Source organism: Arvicanthis niloticus, chromosome 11 (assembly GCF_011762505.2).
Source record: "Arvicanthis niloticus isolate mArvNil1 chromosome 11, mArvNil1.pat.X, whole genome shotgun sequence".
Lineage (NCBI taxonomy): Eukaryota > Metazoa > Chordata > Mammalia > Rodentia > Muridae > Arvicanthis > Arvicanthis niloticus.
Genome location: NC_047668.1, coordinates 57557634 through 57564640, shown reverse-complemented (window position 1 = coordinate 57564640; position 7007 = coordinate 57557634). Strand labels below are relative to the sequence as shown.

At 46.5% G+C, this 7007-nt stretch overlaps 1 long non-coding RNA gene across 1 annotated transcript; it reads right to left on the bottom strand.

Annotated features, from left to right (window-relative positions):
- Positions 1-299: 299 nt before the first annotated feature.
- LOC143443978 (uncharacterized) lies at positions 300-6378 on the bottom strand. Its single transcript, XR_013113438.1, has 3 exons — positions 6193-6378; positions 3641-3731; positions 300-2015 (listed from the first exon to the last, which is right to left on the bottom strand). It is a non-coding gene; the product is annotated as an uncharacterized LOC143443978 (long non-coding RNA).
- Positions 6379-7007: the final 629 nt, after the last annotated feature.

The following is a 7007-nucleotide window of genomic DNA, read 5'->3' as shown; positions in this document are numbered from 1 at the left end:
TCTTTATAAAAAAAACTAGCAAAAATACTCTATAAAAGAAAATAAAAACCTAGAATATTCTAGAATTTTTTTCTTGGTCAAATACCTGTTTCGACCCTTTTAAAAAATTGCTCAGGACCTCAAATAGTTATATATAGATTACATGTGACCAGTACCTACTATGACAAAAATTTTAAGTACTTACATAATATCTATAATGTGTTAACATAATCCATTTTTGTGAAAATAGCCATTTTCTGAAGCAAACAAAAGCTGAGTATGGAACATAGCACAGTTTTACTTTTTTTTTTTTTCTTTTTGGTTTGTGTTACTAGAAGAGGAATTCCACCATCTGTTGATTATCTCATGTGAGATACCTTCTAGAGAACTCTACCAGATATTTATGAGGGAACAGGCACAAACATTGTCTTAGTGTTTTCTCAGACAGCACCTGCCCAGTTGGCAGGACACACGGGGAAGCCACTGTTGAGCTGAGAGCCTCCCTGATTGGGACCCAAAGGAATCTGTAGAAGGAGCAAAGCAGCTTACAACATGGGACCATCACGTGGACCAGGAAGCAGAGAGCAGGTCAGAATGGGAAAGGGCAAGATGCAGGTCCTAAGAATGCACTGGTGACCTGCTCCCTCCAGACAGGTTGTGCCTTGCTTGAAGTCTATTCAGATTTTAAGCCCATCAAGGAATAAGTGTATTCTTCAGGTCAGAGCCAGGATGACATTCCTCTCTGGAAAAACTCTCACAGACTTACTTAGAGTGTATTCTCAGTCCCATCAAGATGACAAGATGAGCGACAGGAACCAAGCTAAGGTACAGCCAGAACAGTAAGGCCATCAAACAACCCATGATAGAAGGGAATTATAGCTCACAGAATACAATAAGCAGGCGCCAGCCCCAGCAGGTGTGAGTAAATAAATACGTAAATAAATGGTAAGGGGGGGGGCACCACTTTTGGTTGCCATAGCATTCCAGTTAATGAGTGTGGAAGTGAGAACACTTGTGAATCACCCTGTGGCGAAAGTAAATCACCACAGGAACAGCATTCACGGGCAAAACCCGTGGATTGATTCTATATTTAATGAGTAAAAATATATGCTTGGAATCAGGCTGCATGCGTATTGGCACAGCGTCTTGCCACTAGATGAGTTTATTATGAAGGAAAAAATAGTCAATACTTAGCTGCCTGGAATAAACATCAGCAGCCTAAGCCACGCTGATATCATGTATGCTCTGAGAAGGGCACCTTTATCTGACCTTGGGAAGACTCAGACAGTCCCAAACTGGGTGATATTTTATGACCGAACAGGCTAGCATTCGTCAAAGAGTGACTAGGGAATTGTGGGTAGAAGAGGGTAAGGAGATATGACAAACCAATGGAATCTTGATAAAATCTGAGTGTGCTCCAGCTGTCCAACGGTATTTCCTGTTAATTTTTTTGGTTTTGATAACTGTACTCTGGGTACGTGTGGTAGCGCTATTTCCAGGAGCTGAGTAAACCGCCTATGGCTCTGCCCATGGCTCTCTCCCTCCACTTGGTTTGCTCATTCCTTCCCCTCCCACCCTTACACAGCATGCCCGAGAGGCAGTCAGATTTTCCAGTGTGGACTGTCATTCATCCAACATGTGCTGCCCATTCACTTTTCAGGAAACATCCCCACAGTCTTCCTATTCCAGCTAAGGAGCAAAACAGCCGGGGGAGCGGCAGGGGGATGCCAGGCCGGTGTGTCATCCTTCTTGGCTGGAAGAAAAGAAGGCCAGAGGATATGAACCATGAATGGGCCCTGCAGATGTCCAAATGGAGGTGGTGTTAATCAGACAAAGGGCAGTCTGTAGGTACCAGAATCAGGCCTGGCCATGAGGGAAACATAGAGTCCCCTCTCTTTGTTCAGATCGGGACCAGATGTTTCCAATCGCTGCTGTTCAGAGGACAAAGGATGCAGGCCTACTGTGTATCACCAACTCTTCTGTGCAAGCTGTGTGTCTGCTGAGGGCAGAGGAGGAGTCCAGACCCTGTGAGGAAACTTGACAAAAAAAAGTAATGAAAATCCAAGACCTTTTCTGGCCATCCTTGTGTTTAAACCCCATAGCACTCCGTGTTGGAAAGAAGGTAGGCTGAAGACAGTGAGGTCCCTTTGCTCAATGTTAGGAAAACAGGAGTAAGTTAAGGGGTAAACACAATTTAGTTGATAATCTCGGACTCTGCCTATGTTTTTAGCCCTCCAGCCTTTGTGAATAGTTTGCTTCAGCTAGGGGATGGTTGGGTGGAGTGCAGCAGAGGTGAGGGAGATTGATCAGGGATGGGGTGGTAGAGAAAATAGGGAGGGAGTGAAGATTAGTTCATGGAAGGCTTGAAGGCTGCAGCAGGATACATATAGCGTGTATTGTACGCAGACTGGAGAGTTGTCAATAGATATAAGATCATCTGCTTCCGGTTTTATACAGACATTACTCCAGGGCTGCTTACTGTAAAGGTTAAGAGAGGCACCTGTGAGATCAGCTTATCAACTCAGGGGACTGCCAGATAAGTAATGGGCTTCTGTAGGCCTTGTAGTGAGACATGTCAGAATTCCACGTTTCCTCCTCCTCTGCCAAACCTCCTCAGGCCTTCTTTTACATCCCTTGTTCTATGAATGGTGGCTTCCCCCTCCTTCCATTCCCCTTCATCCTGACCCAGGTAAAGCTTTCAGACTCTGGACCATGCCTCATACCCACAGCTGGTGTCTGCTCCAGCCTTCCAGGTCGCCTTGGACAAGTGAAGGGAGAAGTGTTCTGCGCTGAGAAAAGTCTCCACCCCAGAGCAGACCTCAATGCACTAAGAGGTACTGAGGAAGAATGTTGCCTCCTTCTGTCTCCATCCACTGAGAACCCTCCTTTCCCTGCTCCCTGTACCTTGGCCCTGGTGATGATGCTGGGTTCTGCTGCCTCACCTTCCTGCATTCCTTTACCACTCACACCACAGTTCAACTTTATGGACCATCAGCTTTGCCCTACCTGAGCAGTAGAGCCCAAACTCAAGTTCCCATCCCCAGAGAAGCAAGGTCATAAAAGCTGTGGGTAAAATCCAGCCTTTCTTCTGGCACTCCCATATCACAGAGAGAACATAGGCCCTGAGCACAAAGGCCAATCTGGGCTCTACACCATCACCATGGACCCACTTCCTGGACTTGGCAGAACTTGGAGCTATTTAACCTCCCTGAAGATTCTTAGCAGGGGATTGGGATGATAAGACCAGTGTAGGGTTATGAGATATATAAACATACGTATATAAAACACATGGTATATGGTGAGTGATGGAAACATACCATTGCCTGCCATGAGCATTCAAACTAGCACAGGGCTGTTGACCTTCATACATCTCTGAGTGACATTTGGAAGGGGAAGCTTAGTGGGACAGACAAGTGTGCTCTTGTCAGAGTGGCCTGTAGCCAGTTTTCAAGGCAGCTCTCTGTTGCCTCATTCAGAAGTCTCTGTGGAAGAATGGCATAGGAAAGGTGTTCTGGGCCATGCTCTCCAATCACAGATGGAAAGCATCCCTTGGCACATAAAGGACTTTTCTAAGTCTACAAAGAGCTAACTCAAGTGGCAGAGCTGGGCTCTCAGCTCGGGATTTCTGGATCTTGGACATCTGATTTCTTGAATAGCTTACATTTGGACTTGGAAGAGCTGAATGATGAAGACAAGTGGACTGAACTCTCCAATCTGCTTCTGATCTCAGTGCCAGGCTGTCCAGAAGAGGCCTGAAAGACAGTTGCTGGATTTATTCTGGCCCCAAGCTTCCCACAAGAGGTCTACACCTCCGGGTTGGCCCCAAAATTTAGGCTCATGACTTCTTTCTCACTCCTTGTGTGATTCTTCAGAGTTCCAACCCAACAAGCACATATGGGGTCTTATAGACAGATGGAGAAGACAGAGTAGAAGAATATCTTGAGAAGCCACCAGGGATGCAGAGGGCACATACTCGCAGAGTTTCCTTCAAAATTATAGAAGTCTGTGTCTACATGATGAGCAGGCAAGGAGACGTTATAGTTTTGTTGGACAATGTGTCACACACAGCTCTACATGAGAACACACAGTGTCACCTCATCTGACAGTATGAAGTTCACACTAAAAACCTAGTGTTGTACTTTCATTGTGAATATTTCGCAGCTTACGCCTTCTTACAGAGATCCTTTGTAAATGTAAGCAGCTGGTCACAAACACCACAGTAGAGACCCTGGCAGTCTTAGCTTGGAAAAGAAGGCTACAGAGAATCCCAGCCTTATCTTCCCAGCTATTGTGTGCTGGAAAGTTAGCTCAGGACACAAGGGGCTTCTCTCTAGGGATATCCTGCACTAGTAGTTTGGGAAGCTAACTCAGAAAAAGAACTCGGACAGAGTTTGAAACACAAAGACCCTCCTTGTTAGATGCATGGCCTGGTGTCAGAGCAGTGCTTGCTCTGCACAGCTGCTCCAGGAACTGGGTCATAAGGAGAGGGCTGGGGACTGGAGGGAGAGCTGGGTCTACATGAGTCTCCTAGACCTTATGGGAAGCTTGGCAATCAGTCTTCAAACCTCTAACACCCGGACCTCTAGAGCCACCTGTCCCAACAAATTCAGTCCTTCGATTCCAAGAGAAGGAACACTTGGGGAAGGCAGAGAACTCACGATGGGAGGCAGGAGGAAGGGTAGAGTAACTGAAGACGTGAACATGACCTTGGTCCAGATTCCTATGACAGAAGAATGAGCTGTGCACAGATGGCCTTGACCTTGGATAGAAAGAGTATTAGAACATCCTAGATACCCATCTTCCCTACAAGTCTTTATTGAGGCCCCAGGAGCTGTAGCTATGGAGAGCAGGTAGCTATGTGTTAAGAGGGGAACCTCCTGGGGCTGGAGAGATGGCTCAGCAGTTAAGAGCACTGACTGCTCTTCCAGAGGTCCTGAGTTCAATTCCCAGCAACCACATGGTGGCTCACAACCATCTGTAATGGGATCTGATGCCCTCTTCTGATCTATCTGAAGGCAGCTATAGTGTACTCATATAAATACAATAAACAAATTAAAAAAAAAAAAAAAAAGAACCTCCTTTCTCTGGGAGCAGAGCCCAGCTTCACCCCTAGGCTTCATTCTGGTTCCAAAGGACTTGCTAAGTTGGCCTCTACAAACCAACATTGCTAATGGGTTTTGAGTCTGTCATTTGTCCATTGTGAACTCATCATTCTGTATCAGCAGAGAAAAGGCCTTTTGGGTCTGAAATAAAAGACCCATTTCATCATTTCAAAAGCCACTTCATGGATTGACAGTTACTGTCAGTGGCTATCCAGAGATTCGCATAGAGGGGGACATTCTCTCCCGACTAGCTGTGCACACAAGGCCCTGTGTTTGAAGAGGCTGCCTTCTTGGACCTTTCTTGTGGACTCAAAGTTATTCCCCTCAGCCATCCACTCCCCTCCTTTCTGCACTTTGTTCAACTCTTACACAGAAATCTCCACATGAAACTCCAAGCTCCCATCTGCTGCCCTCAACGGTGGTTTGCCCACACCAACCGGTTCCCTCTCCCTTTCCAACATCCTTTCATAGGTCTCAGAGCACTGGAAGGGTTTGTGTTCTTATTTCTCTAGAGAGCAAGTAAAGGACCTTATGGCCACATTGTGTCTTTACAGAGCGAACACTGCAATCTGTACACAGTAGGGGCTTAATAACAGCTTGGGATAAAAGTATACCTTAGTGGGGAAAGAGCTGCTTCAATCATACCTGGCCCCCTGGTGGTGGACCCCTCCTTCATGGGAATCTCTCAATGGATATCTTCTGGTGGGTCTTATCCTGAAGACCCTTTGGCCTATTAATATCCCTAAGAACAGTAAGTGAACTGGTTTCATGTATTTGCATAGTGAATGGATCTCTGCCTTTCTCTTGATCCTTCTTATCTAAATTTTCTCCACACAGGGAGAGCCGACCAGGTGGGCAGGTGCTGTGTCTTTCTAGAATGACACATTTCTCATTTCTGAATGGCTACCATCAATGTGCAAACCCCAGAGCCCAGCAACCGAGCACAGCAGGCTGGAGCGAGAAAGAGATCAGGCCCACATGCAAAGAAACAAGGACCACTGTCAGCTAGAGGGATTCTCTAGATCCTGCAGATACCGTGTTCAAAGCTCAGACTCAGATATGAGGGGATTTCTCAGCCCTGCATCTGGGGGCCATTTCACATCCAGCTCACCCCCCACATCCGGGTTTTCTTATGCCTGTATCATCCTTCAATGGATCTGGCTGCATTCCCTGCTCCTCCAGGTCTCAGTGAGAAGCAGGCACAGAGACTCTTGTGAACTCATTTGCTCTCCCAGTTCCCTCTGCACCTGCTGCCTCTAGGGCTGTGAATCCAGCCGTTTCCACAGCAAACAGTCATAAACAGCCGGAAGCGGCCCAGCACTTCCGGTACAGGAGCAGGCTGGGGAGTAGCTGCTTTGGCAGAGCCCATTTCCATGCAGATGTTTTCAGCCGTAAAATCCGTAAAATCCGGAGACTGCAGAGCAAGAAGTGGGCAGGGTTGCAAATGACAAGGCCTGCGAAGTGCATTAGGCTGATGTTCAGACTATGACTCAGAGCTTCCTCAGAGCTGACCAGCACCTCACAGCCAGTCAGCTGAGGGCCAGAGGCTTGGAGATGGTGGGAAGTAGCTGAGGAAGCTGAAACTGAAGAGGCCCACCCTGGTTGTGCAAACACAGACCCTCTAATTTACCAAACATACACCTACTATGGTATCAGTCCATTCCCTTTAGTTCTTTTTCTTTCCAAACATGCTTATGACTGAACAAGCTTACTGGTACAGAGCAGAGAGAAGACGTTTCTAATAAGTATGACTATCTGGTTAGCTTCGACCTTATAGCTTTGGATTGTCTGATATCAGTAAGACAATGCAATACAACAGCATCTTAGTTAGGATTTCTATCACTGCAACAAAACACCACGAACAAAACCCAAGTTTGCTTTTTGTTTTGCCCAAGTTTGGGTCAGAATGGGTTTATTTGGTTTACA